This window comes from Giraffa tippelskirchi, chromosome 3 (genome assembly GCF_054371585.1).
Source record: "Giraffa tippelskirchi isolate mGirTip1 chromosome 3, T2T-mGirTip1v1.2.pri, whole genome shotgun sequence".
NCBI lineage: Eukaryota > Metazoa > Chordata > Mammalia > Artiodactyla > Giraffidae > Giraffa > Giraffa tippelskirchi.
This window is the reverse complement of record NC_137277.1, coordinates 187,955,305-187,973,224: the sequence shown is the minus strand read 5'-3', so window position 1 is coordinate 187,973,224 and position 17,920 is coordinate 187,955,305. Positions and strand designations below refer to the sequence as shown.

The following is a 17,920-nucleotide window of genomic DNA, read 5'->3' as shown; positions in this document are numbered from 1 at the left end:
GTTTCAGCTTCAGTATCTGTCCTTCCAATAAATATTCAGGGTTGATTTCCTTTAGCATTGACTGATTTGATGTCACTTCAGTCTAAGGAACTCTCAAGAGTTCTCTCCAACACCACAGTTAAAAAGCATCAATTCTTTGGCACTCAGCTTTCTTTATGGTCTAACTCGCACATCCATACATGGCTTCTAGAAAAACCATAGCTTTGACTAGACAGACCTTTGCTGGTAAAGTAATGTCTCTGCATTTTAATATACTGTCTAGGTTTGTCACGGAGACGGCAGTGGCACCCCACTCCAGTACTCTTGCCTGGAAAATCCCATGGACGGAGGAGCCTGGTAGGCTACAGTCCATGGGGTCGCTAAGAGTCGGACACGACTGAGCTACTTCACTTTCGCTTTTCCCTTTCATGCACTGGAGAAGGAAATGGCAACCCACTCCAGTATTCTTGCCTGGAGAATCCCAGGGACGGGGGAGCCTGATGGGCTGCCGTCTATGGGTCACACAGAGTCGGACACGACTGAAGCGACTTAGCAGCAGCAGCAGGTTTGTCATAGCTTTCCTTCCAAGGAGCAAGTGTCTTTTAATTTCATGGCTGCAGTCACCATCTGCAGTGAGTTTGGAGCCCAAGAAAATAAAATTAGTCCCTATTTCCATTGTTTCCCCATCTATTTGCCATGAAGTGATGGGACCAGATGCCATGATCTTCGCTTTTTGAATGTTGAATTTTAAGCCAGCTTTTTCACTCTCCTCTCTCACCTTCATCAAGAGGCTCTCTATTCCTCTATGATTTCTCCCATAAGAGTGGTATCATCTGCATATCTGAGGTTATTGATATTTCTCCTGGCAATCTTGATTCCAGCTTGTGCTTCATCCATTCCGGCATTTTGCATGATGTACTCTGCACATTAAGTTAAATAAGCAGGGTGACAACATGCAGCCTTGACGTACTCCTTTCTGGATCTGGAACCCGCCCATTGTTCCATGTCCAGTTCTAACTGCTGCTTCTTGACCTGCATACAGGTTTCGCAGAAGGCAGGTAAGGGGGTCTGCTATTCCCATCACTTTAAGAATTTTCCACAGGTTGTTATGATCCACACAGTCAAAGGCTTTAGAGTAGTCAATGAAGCAGAAATAGAAATTATTAATAAGCTCTAACAAAAAGTTTATTTCCCCTTTAAAACAATTATGTCATTAAAATAACAGGAGCAAAGAAATGACAGCTTTAGTTGCTGATATGGTACCATTTGCGTTTCTAAACTTCATGACCTCAGAATTCTTTTACACTTAAAAGTTAGTGAGGAATCTTAAGAGCTTTTGCTTAAATGGATTACATCTAAGTACATTTATCACATCAGAAAATAAAACAGAAAATTTTGAATATCTACTATTTTAAAGTAGTAAACTAATTATATGTAAACACAATCAAAAATTTTAACTTTAAAAACAGCTACATAATTTTTCTTGGAGAAGAGTGACACCGTTTCACACTTTTGGAAATCACTTTAACGTCTAGTTTAATAGAAGATCAGCTAATAGCTTAATATGTGATATTGCATCAATCTGTTTCAACATGTCATTTTGAAGTCTATGAAGAAAAGATGGTCTCACAGACACAGCAGATGGGTGGTTGGAAAACAGAAGGAGTATGTTAATAGTCTTTCTTGATAATTGTGCTTTTTTTTTTTTATTATTACACCAAAACTTGATTAGTGGTAGTTTTTCAAGGCTATATGCAATCTGAAATCTAAAAACCATATTAACTTTTCATAAACAGATGCAGTAAAATTAAGTAAGATTAATTAAGATTACTTTTCAAGATTTTTTAAAATATTTATTTATTTGGTGGGCTTAGTTGCCCCCCGGAATTGTGAGATCTTAGTCTCCCAATCAGGAATCGAATCTGCATCCCCTGCACTGCAAGGCAGATTTTTAACCACTGGACCAGCAAGGAAGTCCCCAGATTGCTTTTTAAGTGAATCTTTCACCTATCAGGCGTTTGTAACATCATGCATTGATCATCTGGAAATACTGGCATGTTAAAAGTTGTGCAGATTTTCCAGATACTGACACATTTCACTGTACATTAAAAGTCAAATCTGTTCAAAAAATAAGTAAAAATCAAATCTGTTAATATCATCATTGATCTCATCAGAAAAGTCTATTAAAACACTGGGAAGCTGTGAAAACTCATGGTGACAGGTACAAGTTCAATATTTTTTCACCTAAAACCTCTAACTTTATCACTGATAACAGTTTAACTCAAAGAGGAAAGCACAATGGTTTATTTTTGAAACTATATCTACTAAATATGCAAATTTGAATAACCAGAGTTTATCATTCTTTCAAGTCAAAATGGTTACAAGAAAAAAAAGTGGTTAGCTTTGCCTGCAACTCACTCACATAAGTGGTTTTCATTAGAACCATTATTGAACAACTATGCAACAAAAACTACCGCACAATTGTACTCATTTCACAGGCTAGCAAAGTAATGCTCAAAACTCTCCAAGCTAGACTTCAACAGTACATGAACCAAGAACTTCCAGATGTTCAAGCTGGGATTTAGAAAAGGCAGAGGAACCAGAGATCAAATTGCCAACATTTGCTGGATCACAGAGAAAGTCAACATTTGCTGGATCACAGAGAAAGTAATGGAATTCCAGGAAAACATCTACTTCTGCTTGCTTCATTGACTACACTAAAGCCTTTGACTGTGGATAACAAAAAACTGTGGAAAATTCTTAAAGAGATGGGAATACCAGACCACCTGACCTGCCTCCTGCAAAACCTGTATGCAGGTCAAGAAACAACAGTTAGAACCGAACATGGAACAATGGACTGGTTCCAAATTGGGAAAGGAGAACGTCAAGGCTGTGTACTGTCACCCTGCTTATTTAACTTATATGCAGAGTACATCATGCAAAATGCTGGGCTTAGATGAAGAACAAGCTGGAATCGAGAAATATCAATAATCTTAGATATGCAGATGGCACCAAGAACCTCTTGTTGAAAGTGAAAGAGGAGAGTGAAAAAGCTAGCTTAAAACTCAACATTCAAAAAACTAAGATCATGACATCTGGTCCCATCACTTCATGGCAAATAGATGGAGAAACAATGGAAACAGGGACTGATTTTATTTTCTTGGGCTCCAAACTCACTGCAGATGGTGACTGCAGCCATGAAATTAAAAGACACTTGCTCCTTGGAAGGAAAGCTATGACAAACCTAGACAGCATATTAGAAAGCAGAGACATTATTTTGCCAACAAAGGTCCATCTAGTCAAAGCTATGGTTCTTCCTGTAGTCACGTATGGATGTGAGAGCTGGATCATAAAGAAGGCAGAGTACCAAAGAACTGATGCTTTTTAACTGTGGTGTTGGAGAAGACTCTTGAGAGTCCCTTGGACTGCAAAGAGACCAAACCAGTCAATCCTATAGGAACTCAATCCTGAATATTCATTGCAAAGACTGATGCTGATGCTCCAATACTCTGGACACCTGATGCAAAGAGCCGACTCATTGGAAAAGACTCTGATGCTGGGAAAGATTGAAGGCAGGAAGAGAAGGGGACGACAGAGGATGACAGAGGTTGGATGGCATCACTGACTCAATGGACATGAGTTTGAGCAAGCTTTGGGAGATGGTAAAGGACAGGGATCCCTGGTGTACAGCAGCCCATGGTTTCGCAAAGAGTCGGACACGACTGAGCAAGTGAACAACAAATACAACAAAATTATTCTATGCATACCAGCATTCCATTGCACGGAGTATTTTGAAATGTACACTCGAGGGTAAAGATCTAATAAATCTTTTTTTTTAACTGTTTTATCAAAGATATTAAATGAAAATCAAAGTTTTGTTTTTGTTTTCTGAGAATCCGTGTTGGTGGAAAAAAATAAATCATTACTAGTTAATTTGGCACCATCATGCTGATTCATGCTAAGGCAAAAGCTGTTTGACAGACCCCACTGATTTGGCACCATCAGTGAATATGTCAATAAAATGAAAAAGTCAAAAAATACTTTAGAACAATTATTAAAATAGGTCTAACTTCTGCCTCTAAATAGTACTGCCTCTAAATCATACTCTCTCTCACAGGGCCCCCTGAAGGCAAGAACAGAATTTCAACACTGCTGACATCCAGAATATTTCCTAGAGCAGAGTAAATCTAGGTAAGCAAGCCAGAAGCACAGAGCTCCAAGTACATAAGGACACCCTACAAATGTAGTTACGCTAAATTAATGCAAAAATGGTGATCAAATGAGGTCATGAAAAAACTCCAAAGGGCTTTTCACTCACAAGGACAGAGAACTCATTGACATTCTTTTGGAAAAAGAACAAACTGATATATATGCTGGAGTATATATCCTGTTAGCCCATATTTAGTAAAATCCTAAAGTAAATGTAGCAGTGGCAGCTTTCTCTACCATGTCCCCACTGCCTCAACCCCTGCTCAAGTTGTTCTCCTTCTCAACCTCATCCTTAGCATCTTAAACTCTAGGCTCTTCCAAAACGACCTTCTCCCATCAGTGTTGTTCAACCACTAGAAAAGACAAGACTCCATGTTCCTCCTTTCTCCCAACCCTCTTTTTCTTTTCTCTAGTTTCAGGTTTAAGTAGCGAGGCACCCAGCTTATATCTGTCTGAAATGGGTACAGCAACAAAGTCACTGGCAACAAGTCAGTCCAAGAGCTCTGGACTGAATCAAATGCATCCCACACAAGCCCTTTAATAGATAAACTAGTATCAGTAATTCCAGCCAACACCTAGGTTTTGAAGAATCTGAACATACCTCAACCTGAAGCTCAGAATTTTAACTGAAATAGACCAAATTCAGACTGTCAAAGAGCTTTAGTACACAACTCTAGAAACACTGATCTCAGGAGGCAGTTTATTCACATCAGTGATCTCAAATATAAATCTGATTTTAGCATTCCAGTTCTTCTGCTTACTACCTGTATGATTTCTGGGGGAGTTAAATTTAATATTTAATAAATATTTAAATAAATTTAATATCTCTAATATCTTTAATATTTCCATCTGGAAAATGAGGGCAATAATAGTACTTACTTCAGAGTTGATACAGAGTTTATTTAGGGTATTTAGCCCAGTGCTTAATATAGAGTAGGCACACAATAAATCACTGCTAATATCAACACCTCTAAGAGCAATTATTCTTTCTAGGATGAAGATCAAAATGAAATACCAATAGCAGCTGAACCAATGACAAAATAGCAGAAATTTTCCTAAGATTTCAAGCACATATTTATATACCATTTTATATATCATAATTACGACTATATTTTCACCATGTTTAATATAATATCCTCTTCTTAGAATGTGACACTCTAGCTCTGGCATCTAAAAATTTAGTGTATCTACTTGTTTAATACTGAGCTTATTATATAGAATTTAAATTGGTCACAAACACTTTCCAGCAGTTACTGTGTTGTGTCAAGGGTAACACGTTAACAAATAACCTGTCTAGGGGAGAAAGCTATCACATTAGGAAATGAAAAGTTATCAACTTTCACAAGTCACAGATTAAGACTTCTAGGGTTCAATAAAATCCTCTAAAATCTCTCAAGAATACAAACACAACAAAGCTGTTGTATACTACTGCCTGTTATTCTCTATAATTTTCTATATACATAAAATATTTCATTAAAAGATGAATCACGTGTAAAAAGAGCACTCTTAAGGAAATTAAAAATAAAACAGAATTAAAAATAAAACTGTAAATATAGTCCAGGTCTATCTGACAAAGTTTACATATCCAAATGTGACATGTTTTAAAAAATAACTTTTGCTTTTTGTCTTGACAGTTTACTTGCATATAAGTAAAATGTAGGACAAAAGCAACACTATTAACTTTTGCCTATTAACTGAGGCAAAAGGCATTCTTTAAATAATCAACATAACTGTCTAAATTCTCCACTTCGGATTATCTAATAAACCACAAACACTGAATAATTTAAAAACCATCTGACAAAGGCGAAAAAGATTCTTATCTGTACTTCATGAATGAATATTAAGCACCAACAGTAAGTTAGATGGAATACAGCCATACAGAAAGGAAATAAAGTTCATTTTTTCTTTACTTTTTAAATGACAGAGAATAATTCAATGAGATCAAGTCTCACACTACAGCACTAAAGTTGTTACAGGGCACTCTCTATCAAAAAACCACAAGTGGAAATTAAGCTCTGCTTTTCTTTGCATTTTTCATTAAAAGAAATTGGATTTTTCTTTTGCAACTATTTATTTGTAAGTAAGGAGGTAAAATTCTAAAAATGACACAGTTGCTGTTGCAAAGTATGAACAATGAGACTGGGGGTGGTGACAGAGAAAGGGCTACTGCAAGTCCTAACAAAGGCCCAGCACACCAGCCATGGCTAAACCCGGAGTATGAAAGCCCTCTTTGTCTTTCCGGTCAATGCAAGGCCACTGAATGGCCCAGTATATAGTAAAGGGGGGTGGGGGGGTGGGGGAAGGCAGGAGAAGAGGGAGGATGGGGAGGTGTGCCGCTTCAGGGGATATCTCCTCAGCTGCCTGGCTACAGGGAGGATCAAGAGTGCAAGGACACAGAAGAGCTTTCCAAGCATGTACCTGGTCTCTTGTCTATTAACACAAGCCAGAGAAAAGGACTCATGTGCCCTGCCTCCATTACAAATCATCTTACCATTAAGCAAAATTCCTAATACACACTGACCCTTTCAATTTCATTCATTCAGAAAACTGTAGGGGAGATAAAGTCATTTGGCTTTCAATTTAGATTCCAGTCATGATAACCATCTTGCTTCAAGAGACATCAGAAAAGTTAAAATTAAGAAAGACCTTTCATTTTTTTGTTGTTCAGATGTTTTTCAAACGCCAAGTAACCAAAAGAGGTTCCCTAATGAAGACAGCAGTTCAGTGTTCACAATAGAGATGTCACATTTCAGTATACTATACCTCCTTTGAAAATAGCAAGCCCTCAGGGTGTAGATCAGAACTATTTTCCTCAGTGCCATAATTTAATCAATTGACGGAAAGTTAGTGAAAGAAGCTGTCATAGCTTAATTAAATTTGATTGATAACCCATTGTATAACTATCCATGAACCTAAACTTGGCATAAGACACCATTTCCTTTAAGGTTCTAAATAAAGAAAAGGCTCATTCTCTATAATTAAGTATAAAGATTAAAAACAAATGTTAATTTGCTTAAAAAATACACACATACATAAGCCCCACATACACACACAAAAGGTTAATGTGTCTTCATTACTGGAAATTTTCATTCAAAACCCCACTCTTATGACTAACATTTTATATATGCATATAGCTGACTTTATGTAACACTACATTAGAATTCATTCATGAGCCAAATCAGATTATAAATGCACTTAAACAATTAAAGTTTATTCTGAGGTTATGCAGATTTTGCTTAACTAGAAATTTTGATTGTAATATACTTTAAGAATTATGGAATTCTACCTTTTGAGTTGAAAAAGATATGAAACTACAAAATCATATCTCATCCAAATGAGTCCTGGGAGGTAATCTTATAAAAATGAACATCTAACTAAACAAAGAGAAAAACACTCAAAAATTAAGCAATGTACTGAAGGTTACACAACTAAATTTCCTTATAATGAAAGTAGAAAATAAAAAGCCAAATTTGTGTACAGTTTACAATCTCATTTTTACTGAGTTATGATCTGCAAATGAATAAATCTTCTACTGTCCCAAAGGACCTCTAAACAGTTTTCTGGAAATCACACTGACTTCTGAAATAAAACAGTATTTCAGTGAAAATAAAGGGACATTATAAAAACAGAAAACACCAGATAAATTTATTTGACATGTAAAGGAAGAAATTTGTCAGAACTCTTTACCATCTTAACTGTCTCCTGAGAAACCTGTATGTAGGTCAAGAAGCAACAGTTAGAACCAAACATGAAACAACTCACTGACTGAAAACTGGGAAAGCAGTATGACAAGGCTGTATATTTTTACCCTGCTTATTTAATTTATATGCAGAGTACATCACGCAAAATGCCAGGCTGGATAAATCACAAGATGGAATCAAGATTGTCAGGAGAAATATCAACAACCTCAAATATGCAAATGATATCACTCTAATGGCAGAAAGTGAGGAGGACCTAGAGACCCTCTTGATGAAGGTGAAAGGGGAAGGTGAAAAAGCTGGCTTAAAACTGAATATTCAAAAGACTAAGGTCATAACGTCAGGTCCCATCATTTCACAGGAAAAAATGGAAAAGGTGACAGATTTTCTTTTCTTGGGCTCTAAAATCACTGCAGATGGTGACTGCAGCCATGAAATTACATGATGCTTGCTCCCTGGAAGGAAAGCTATGACAAACATAGACAGCATATTAAAAAGCAGAGACATCTCTTTGCCAATAAAGGTCCAGATAATCAAAAACTACTGGTTTTTCCAGAAGTCATGTATGGATGTGAGAGTTGGACCATAAAGTAGGCTGAGTGCCAAAGAATTAATGTTTTTGAATTGTGGTGCTGGAGAAGACTCTTAAGAGTCCCTTGGACTGCAAGATCAAACCAGTCAATTCTAAAAGAAATCAACCCTGACTATTCACTGGAAGGGCTGATGCTGAAGCTCCAATACTTTGGCCACCTGATGTGAAAAGCCAAGTCATTGGAAAAGACCTGATGCTGGGAAAGATGGAAAGCAAAAGGAGAAGGCGGCAACAAACAATGAAATGGTTAGACAGCATCACCAACTCAATGGATATGAATCTGAACAAACTCCGGAAGACAGTGAAGGACAGGGGAACCTGGCATGCTGCAGTCCATGGAGTTGCAAAGAGTGGAACACAACTTAGCAACTGAACAACAACAACGAAGGAAGAAATAAATATTATGTACTTTGAAAACAGGACAAAAAACTTTTTAAAATAGTGATCAAGTGATCTTAAAACTAGTCATACTTCATAGCACAGGGAGTCACATTCATATATAGATCTGTAGTTCCCTGTGCTACTGACTAGTTTTAAGACCATGTGATCTTAATTTTTAAAATGTCAAATGGTAAAAGGACACAAAGCAGAGAGTACCAGCACAGAAGGATGTAAGCTGGGAAAGTACCTTCCATCATCCTATCTTTTTCTCCTACAGGTAACCACTGTCAAGTTTCTTATGCATCTTTCCAGAAATTTTCTAAACAAATACATAATCATTTTTAACTCCTAAAAATTGCTTCTAAAATTGATCACTGTGATTGTGCTAAAATTACCTACAATATCAAGGAATTCCCTGGCAGTCCAGTGGTTAGGACTCAATGCTTTCACTGGACCTGGGCTGGATCCTGATCGGGAAATTAAGATCCTGAAAGCCACGAGACCAGCCAAGAAATTTTTTTTAATTATATGAAATGTCAGATTGCTATAGGCTTAAGAAAGAAGAACAAAATTTCTAAATATTGGTCATTTACATTATGAAAACATAATGATGAAGATTGATGGAGAAAGTTACAAAATAGACAAAACAAATGTATGAAGTGTTAACAGAATGATTTGATCTAATACTCTGTTAAAGACCATTTTTAACATCTAATTTCACACAATGGAGCCAATGAAAGTATAAATGATCAAGTATACCACCTGAGCATTCAATTTTCCATTCGGCCTTATGAAACAACTTTCACCTCAACCCAGTTAGGAGGGGAAACTTAATACATATGTGCACATTAGTCATTTTACTGCTTTCCAACCTTCACGCTGTCACTAGGAAGCGCAATCATGAGACACAAGAAGACACAAAGGTTTTGATGAAAACAATTTGTGAGCTACAGTTCCTTTCCTCATTGCTCACATATCAAAATGATTTGATACCGATGCAGTTACAATGACCATGCTTGAAGTTGCCCTCTTTACAGTTTTGACTCACAAATACGTAACTTAAACCCAGATTGTTCTAAGTGATAAAACGTCATACTGCCTGTGACCATGTCCTCCTGAAAGGCCCCACAGGTAAATACAGCTGCTTTCTCTCCCAACTCGACTATCTACCCTGAAAGCACTCCCCTCCTGTTGCTCAGTAGACAGCACTGACACCTGTCCAGAAGCCCCATGAAGCAGCAGCGAGCAGTTTTAACTTCTGCTCCCTCAGCCTACACATCATCTATGTTTCACAACCAGACAGAAAATGAGAAAGGCCCACTATGCCTAAAATACGACATTTAACTACGATTCTTGAATTGTCAATTTTGTCAACAAAACCACTGCTTCAAAATACACCAAGAAAGATAAGTGGCCACTGATTCTTTTATGAATGTCATATTATAAATATATTACCAAAACTTTGTTAAGACAAAATCTTTAAACTACCCAGAATTCTATCTCCCTACGTCACTCCAACACTTCTATTTTCTTCCAGTCCTTTCTCCTACATATGCATTTTGTTAAAAAGTTAATACAGTGTACCTACAATGACTACCTTTTACTCGTTAAATTATGTATTTTACTAGTACAACCGTCCCTAAGTACCTATGATGAATTGGTTCCAGGATCCCCTACAGACACCAGAATCCATACATGCTCAAGTCTTTTATATAAAATGGTGTAGTATCTGCATCCTCCAATATACTTTGAATCATCCACAGGCCATTTATAATACCTAATACAATGAAATTGCTAGTAAAGAGCAGTAAATGCTATGTAAATAGCTGCCAGAGTGGGGCAAATTCAAATATTACTTTTGGAACTTTTTTCCTGAATATTTTCCATCTGTGGTTGGTTCAATCAGTAGACATGGAAGCCACAGAATCAGAGGATCAACTGTATCCATTACAACATTTCAAAAATAACTGCATTATAAATACATGTTTTGTGGACATTTTTTAAATATAAGACTATAAAATAGAAATTAAAAATCACTCAATCACAAGCCAATGACAATCACCATTAACAATTCAGTACACTTCCTTCCAGTTCTAAAAATTAACTGATTTCAATTCTGTATTGCTAAAAAAAAAAAAAAAAAAAAAATTCTGTATTGCTGATGAAACTGACAGAATATGGAATTTCCCTAGTAATGATCTGGACTAACTTTGGCCCTAGTCAGGTTATTAGTCCAAAATATCATGCTGCTTTTGAAGTCTGTGCTCATCATTTGTACATCTTCAAGACTGCAATCCCTAGCATGCAGCAGTCCGGGAATAACTTCCTAAAGGCAAAGAACACCATTGAAAGCCTACTGAATTGAAAGAAAATTAGTTTCTACCAAATCAGAAGAATAACTCCATTCATCCTTTCATATAAATGATATACAAGTCTTGGCAAAACCTGGAACTCTTTCTTTTAAAAAAAAGACACAAAAATCATACCAAGTTATTTTGTTTCTCAAGGGACTATGTGTAGGTAGAAGACAAAACTGAAGCTTGGAAAAACTGATGAGATTGTGAAACACAATTCTAAGACTAGAGTCAAAATATCAAGAGGTACATTCCTCTTTATTATTGCTTCCTTCTTGTTAGTGTGTACTCTACTTGTGACTCTAATGTAAAATGAAAAATGTTACCCCTTTCACAGATCTTGACCTGATCACTTAAGTCTACTATGGAGCCCAGAACTCCATAGCAGATTTAAATACTAAGGACTCTTGAGAGTCCCTTGGACAGAAAGGAAATGAAACCAGTCAATCCTAAAGGAAATCAACCCTGAATATTCACTGGAAGGACTGCTGCTGAAGTTGAAGCTCCAATACTTGGGCTACCTGATATGAAGAGCTGACTCACAGGAAAAGACCCTGATGCTGGGAAAGATTGGAGGCAGGAGAAGGGGACGACAGAGGATGTGATGGTTGGATGACACCACAGACTAAATGGACTTGAGTTTGAGCAAACTCCAGGAGATGGTGAAAGACAGGAAAGCCTGGTTTGCTGCAGTCCATGGGGTCATGAAGAGTCGGACACGACTGAGCGACTCAACGACAAGGCAGCCCAGGAAAAAGTCACCACAGGCTACCCACAACTCACCTCCAAAGTGCCTCCAGACCAGCTATGACCTGCCCACTCCACCACATGTTCTCAACTTTCCTAGTTCTATGACTAAGACACTACCTCCTCCCACCTCCATTTTGGCCCTACACCTTCGATCCTCTTTGCTAATCCCCTTTAACTGACCTCAAGCTTTCTCGGTGGCTCAAATGGTGAAGAATCTGCCTGCAATGAGGGAGACCCAGGTTCAGTCCCTGGGTTGGGAAGATCTCCTGGAGAAGGGAATGGCTACCCACTCCTACAGTTCATGGGACTGCCAAGAGTCAGACACAGATGAGCAACCAACACTAACTGACAACACCATCTGGAATCACAACACTGGAATCACCATTCCAGTTGACCCTATCTGAACTTCAGTCTCACCTACCACACCATCAGAAAAGAACACGTAAGACAAATTTGGGGTTCTGTGGGTCAAAATCCACTACTCATCTGGTTTTCTCCAACCAAGGAATGAAAAACAGAAATATAAGACACTCCTTAGCATACAGAAAGCTCAAGTGCAATGCAGAGATACAGAGAAGGGAATAAAGACTCCCAGGTCTGTAAGACTGATTCACTTATTGACTCATTCATCCAACAAATAATAATTAAGAACCTACTTCTGTCTAGACATCAATTTTAGGAACAGGAGATCAAGTGATTAACAACACAAATTTCCCACATTCTTGGAGCTTATATATAACCAATTAACAGGATATCAACATCTCAGTAAATCACACCTTCATCTCGTGGCTTTAATTTTCATATGTCCAAATACTAAACAAAATTCACAAAATAGTCTACAAGCAAAATATTCCCAGTAATTAAATTCTGGAAAAAAAATAAATAGGTTTTTCCATTTAGAGGCTATCAAATCACCATCTCATGTTGAAACGTGATACTTACTAAGTTAGCAAAGGTGATCACAAAGTAATCTGCAAGGAATTAACAGTGAATGCCTATTCAAAAGGGCAGAAAGTAATTATTAAATGCTCATCTGTGCAAGGCATTATGCTACAGAACACAGACTTATCCTCAAAGAGCTTACAATTTGGCTAAGTAATATATGTACATAACAAATAACTACTCAAGAAATTTTTTGAGGAATGCCAACCAGTGATGTCACTGACTGTAGAAATTCAGAGAACAAGTATTTGTGGACTGGGATGATCAGGAACCATTCTACAAGAAACAAAAGGATTAATATGGATTGTAGGGGAAGATTAAGACTGAGAAGTCAAAGACCAAGAGGCAGTCTAACTAAGGGCAACAACGTACCTGGAATGGTCTAGGCCTACACGGTGTGACCAGCATGGGCAGTGCAAGTACACAGGAGGTTCACACAGGATTAGAAAGTCATATGATGTCAGAGCTAGAAAGGGCTCCAATTCTACCATGTCTTTCCACAGATGAGAAGAGTAAAACTCAGGAAAGACACCAAATAAGGTCCCAAAGGCGATGGCAAAGCCAAGATGATAACCCAGGTTCTGCTGATGCTTAGGACTGAAAGCTATCTCCTTACTGAGTCTGAGTCAATCGCAAAATGTTCCAAGAGAAAATATGCAGCAGGCAACCAGGCAAAGATCCAAGAAGAAACATTATGGATTTGTCATCTGAGGATAAGGTTTCAAGTTATAGAAGCAGATGATATCCCACATAAGTGTAGGGAAGACAATGGGAGCCAAAGACCAAATCTGAGAAACACCGTGGGGGTTGAGGCTCTCTATCCCCCAGCCTCACTGCCTCAGCCTGTAGAGTGGGATCGGCTGCCATCTTCCCCTGCCTCACTGCCTCAGCCTGTAGAATGGGATTGGGTTGCCATCTTCCCCCGCCTCACTGCCTCAGCCTGCAGAGTGGGATCGGGCTGCCATCTTCCCCCGCCTCACTGCCTCAGCCTGCAGAGTGGGATCGGGCTGCCATCTTCCCCCGCCTCACTGCCTCAGCCTGCAGAGTGGGATCGGGCTGCCATCTTCCCTCGCCTCACTGCCTCAGCCTGTAGAGTGGGATCGGGCTGCCATCTTCCCCCGCCTCACTGCCTCAGCATGTAGAATGGGATCGGGCTGCCATCTTCCCCCGCCTCACTGCCTCAGCCTGTAGAGTAGGATCGGGCTGCCATCTTCCCCTGCCTCACTGCCTCAGCCTGTAGAGTAGGATCGGGCTGCCATCTTCCCCTGCCTCACTGCCTCAGCCTGTAGAGTGGGATCGGGCTGCCATCTTCCCTCGCCTCACTGCCTCAGCCTGTAGAATGGGATGGGGCTGCCATCTTCCCTCGCCTCACTGCCTCAGCCTGTAGAATGGGATCAGGCTGCCATCTTTCACATCAGTTCAGTCGCTCAGTCGTGTCCGACTCTTTGCGACCCCATGAATTGGATCTAAAACTGTGTCACTGCACACAAGCAAGCTCTTTTTGTTCCTCTCCTCCAAGCAGTAGGTCCACAAGACAAGCTCTGTCCTAGACAGAGTGTCCCAGGTTCTGCTGGTGACTTAATCTGTTCAACACAAAGAAAGTACAAAGGATGAAAAGCAGCACGTATTGGAATGTGAGGGAATTCACGTAATCATACTCATATCCCTTCAAAATTCTAAGCAGGAGAGAAAGAAGGAGATGATAGGAAAAAAAAAAAGTCAGCTTTACTACTGATAAAAGCTAGACTAGAGAGGTCAGCTTGTGCCCAAGAACAAAATGGACTTCCTACTCCATCTGACTGAAGACCTTGGTCTGAGGACCCCTGGGTCAGGAGAGCAGACATTTATCTGGTTAACTATCCAGCAGAATAAAGAGTATGCAAGAGAAGAACTACTGGGGTCAAGACCTTCCAATCATTAACCCTTTTCTCACCTGAGCCTAAAGAGAAGGCTTCTGACCAACAGAACCCAAAATATACTCCTTCAGGTTCTAAGAATTGATTTGATAAGGGAATCAATTTGATGGCTACTGATTTGTATCAAGGTACTGGTTCTCAACAGTAGGCACACATTAGAAACATCTGTAGAGCTTTCAAAACCCCTCAGTGGAACCTGAGTTCCACTCTAGAACTAAATCAGAACTACATCTAAAAGTGATATTCAGAATTTTAACTCTTTCAAAGTAATTCCAATGTGCAGCCAAGGTTAAGAACAACTAAAGCAGAAGAGCAGAAAGCCAAATGGTACAGAGTCAAGTATCTGAATCGATGATGAGGAACTTGGAAACATTAAGTAGAAACCAACCTTTCAGCATTTTGCAATTAAAAAACCAATGCAAAACAAAAACGCTGAAATGCTCAAATATACTTGGCCAAAATACCACTCCAGTAGCAGCAACCTGAGAAAGGTACTTTTCGTGTAGAGAAGTTCTGAACAGGTTATGGGCACAAGAGAAGGATTCAGTAGCAGAGTCAAGAACGCGCGTGTGAAAGAGAGGAAGGCAGAGGTAAGCAATGGAGCAGGAACCGTGACAGCGAAAGGGAATGGAAACAGGGCCAAAAGATGATGATGGGGGAGCTCTGTAAAAGAAAGGATAACTACCGAAGGAATCCTGGCGTGATAGAAACAGAGGAGTATTTTCATGAAAAACTAGGAAGTAAAATGAGAACACATTTCCTTATCTGACATTCCCACTGCTTTACTCTTCTCAGCTAAGTCAAGGAAATTATCTGTATAAGCAAGATATAGAGGAAGAACTATGGAGAGGAAACTAAAAGCCATGACATGTAAAATGTCAGTGTAGGAAACAAGAGGGGGAGGAAGAGATGTTGCAAAGCTGCCTTCCTTTGCTGAGCTCTCTACCATGGACTGCCCAGCCACATCTACTTTTTTTCTTTTTTAAATAATAAGGTATGGGCACCCTTCCATCCATGGTTACTCTCATTTCTCATTTTGTAGCAAAAATAATCAAGACACCAACTCCACTACTCTACAGTTTGGCACCACCCACAAACATCTGTGGTAGAAATGAAATAATAGCCTGTGGATCCTACACTAAACTAGTTGAGAATCATTCACTCATAGCATACATAAACTGACCATTTCAACAGTCACTGTCGGAGTTAGGATGAAGTTAATTTAAATTTCACTCCAACATTTTCCGCCTCAGATCAGCACTGAACCTAAATGTTCCCCTGTACTACTACAAACAGTTCACCTTCCACCTTCATAAAATTCTTTTATTTTTAACTGAGGTAAAATCAACATACCTTAGCTTCACTATTTATTATGTACTGCAAAATGGTCACCACAATAAGTATACGTAACATCTGTCACCATACAGGTTTTTTTAATGATGAAAACTTTTAAGATTCGCAACTTTCAAATACATAGTACAGGTATTATCAACTACAGCCATCATGCCATATATTACATCAACTACAACCATCATGCCATACACTATATCGCCGTAAGTTATTATTTTATAATTGGAATTTGGTCCCTTTTGACTCCCTTCACTCACTCCACTCCCCCCTCACTCCCCCCACCTCTGGCCACCACCGATCTATTCTCTGCATCTATTAGCTTGGTTTTCTTTTGGTTTTTGTTTTTTAAGATTCCACATATAAGTGAGATCATAGAGTATTTGTCTTCATAAAATTATTTTTTTAAAGGGAAAAACAGGAAAGAACACTATTTTGAATAGCTATTGACCACAATTATATGACTGAAATTTCTTAAAGATACTTAAGACTACGTCAACAATAAGCTCAGAAAAATAACTTGCTCTTTAAAATAGTATATCACTTAGCATCTGTAAATTATTGTTAATAATTTTAATTATTTTTAATTATATAAAGCCTAGAACCTTACACACACTTTCAATGCCTCTTACGCTAAAAAAAAAACTCTAACTTTTTTTAAAACTTTAAATCAATTTTTAAGATATTACGGCAATAAAAATGAAATACAGCTATATACAACTGCTATGAACTTCACAATGTTGAATAAAAGAAACCAGACACAGACATTGTGTTTACACTCATAAAAACTTCAAAACCTGATGAAAATAATCTATGCTGTTGGGTGTAGGTAAGTGGGAACAGACTAGAAGGGAAGCTGGGGGTGGAGGGTAGTCTTGATGATTCTTGTAATATTCTATTGCTTGATATTCTCTACTGGTGCTTGCAGTATGAGAAAATTTATTGTGATATTTACTTATAACTGGTTTGGGGTGGTTCGTTACACAGCAACAGATAAACTTCATCTATGCACAAATACAATTCTGCCACTATAACAAAATTAAAAGTGAAAGTCACTCAGTTGTGTCTGACTCTGCGACCCCACGGACTGGGGGCAGCCTTGTAGTCAAGTAAGGCCAAGTTTCTAAACCTCATGTGTACAGTGGAGTTGCTGTGAAGAGTAAATATATTAAACCCTTACACTATAGCTGGCATACTTTCAGGGCTCAATAAATGTTACCTTCTGTGGAGGAAGTCCTTTAGTACTTTCTAAACATACCACATTCATTGTTTCTTGTACACCTTAGTCTCAGCTTCATCATCTAGCTCCTCCATACTCCCCCAAATTCTAACCATTCTCAAACCAAGTTTAAATCCTTCCTCTCTAACAAACTATTTTATAACTACTCTTACCTTCAAGCTTCCCTTTCCTCAGATCAAATACAGATCAGTTTCCTGTATTTATTGGCTACATACACAAAAAACAGCAATGTATTTTATTGCTATAAATGTATATATTTAAGTTTTATTTATACCTTAAAAGAATAGTATTTAATTTCTCCCCTGTGTTCCACAGTGCCTGAGAGAGAAGATGAAATAACCTAACTACAATTTACAACTTTTAATCTGTCACACAGATGACTAACAATAGAAGTATTCTAGTCGGATACTCCTACAATCTTCTAAATATTCCGAATATTTGAGAGATCAATGAAACTAATCCATCACTTCAAACACCTACTCCAATGCCCCACCTAAGAGTTAGGAGAGAAG

The 17,920-nt window shown here is 38.4% G+C and overlaps 1 protein-coding gene and 1 long non-coding RNA gene across 51 annotated transcripts in view; both read right to left on the bottom strand.

Annotated features, from left to right (window-relative positions):
• EIF4G3 (eukaryotic translation initiation factor 4 gamma 3) overlaps nt 1-17,920 on the bottom strand; it is a 357,082-nt gene that overhangs the window by 291,580 nt on the left and 47,582 nt on the right. The gene's annotated exons all lie outside the window — the stretch shown is intronic.
• Nucleotides 12,851-16,650, bottom strand: LOC145540317 (uncharacterized). Its single transcript, XR_014078281.1, has 2 exons — nt 14,180-16,650; nt 12,851-13,933 (listed from the first exon to the last, which is right to left on the bottom strand). It is a non-coding gene; the product is annotated as an uncharacterized LOC145540317 (long non-coding RNA).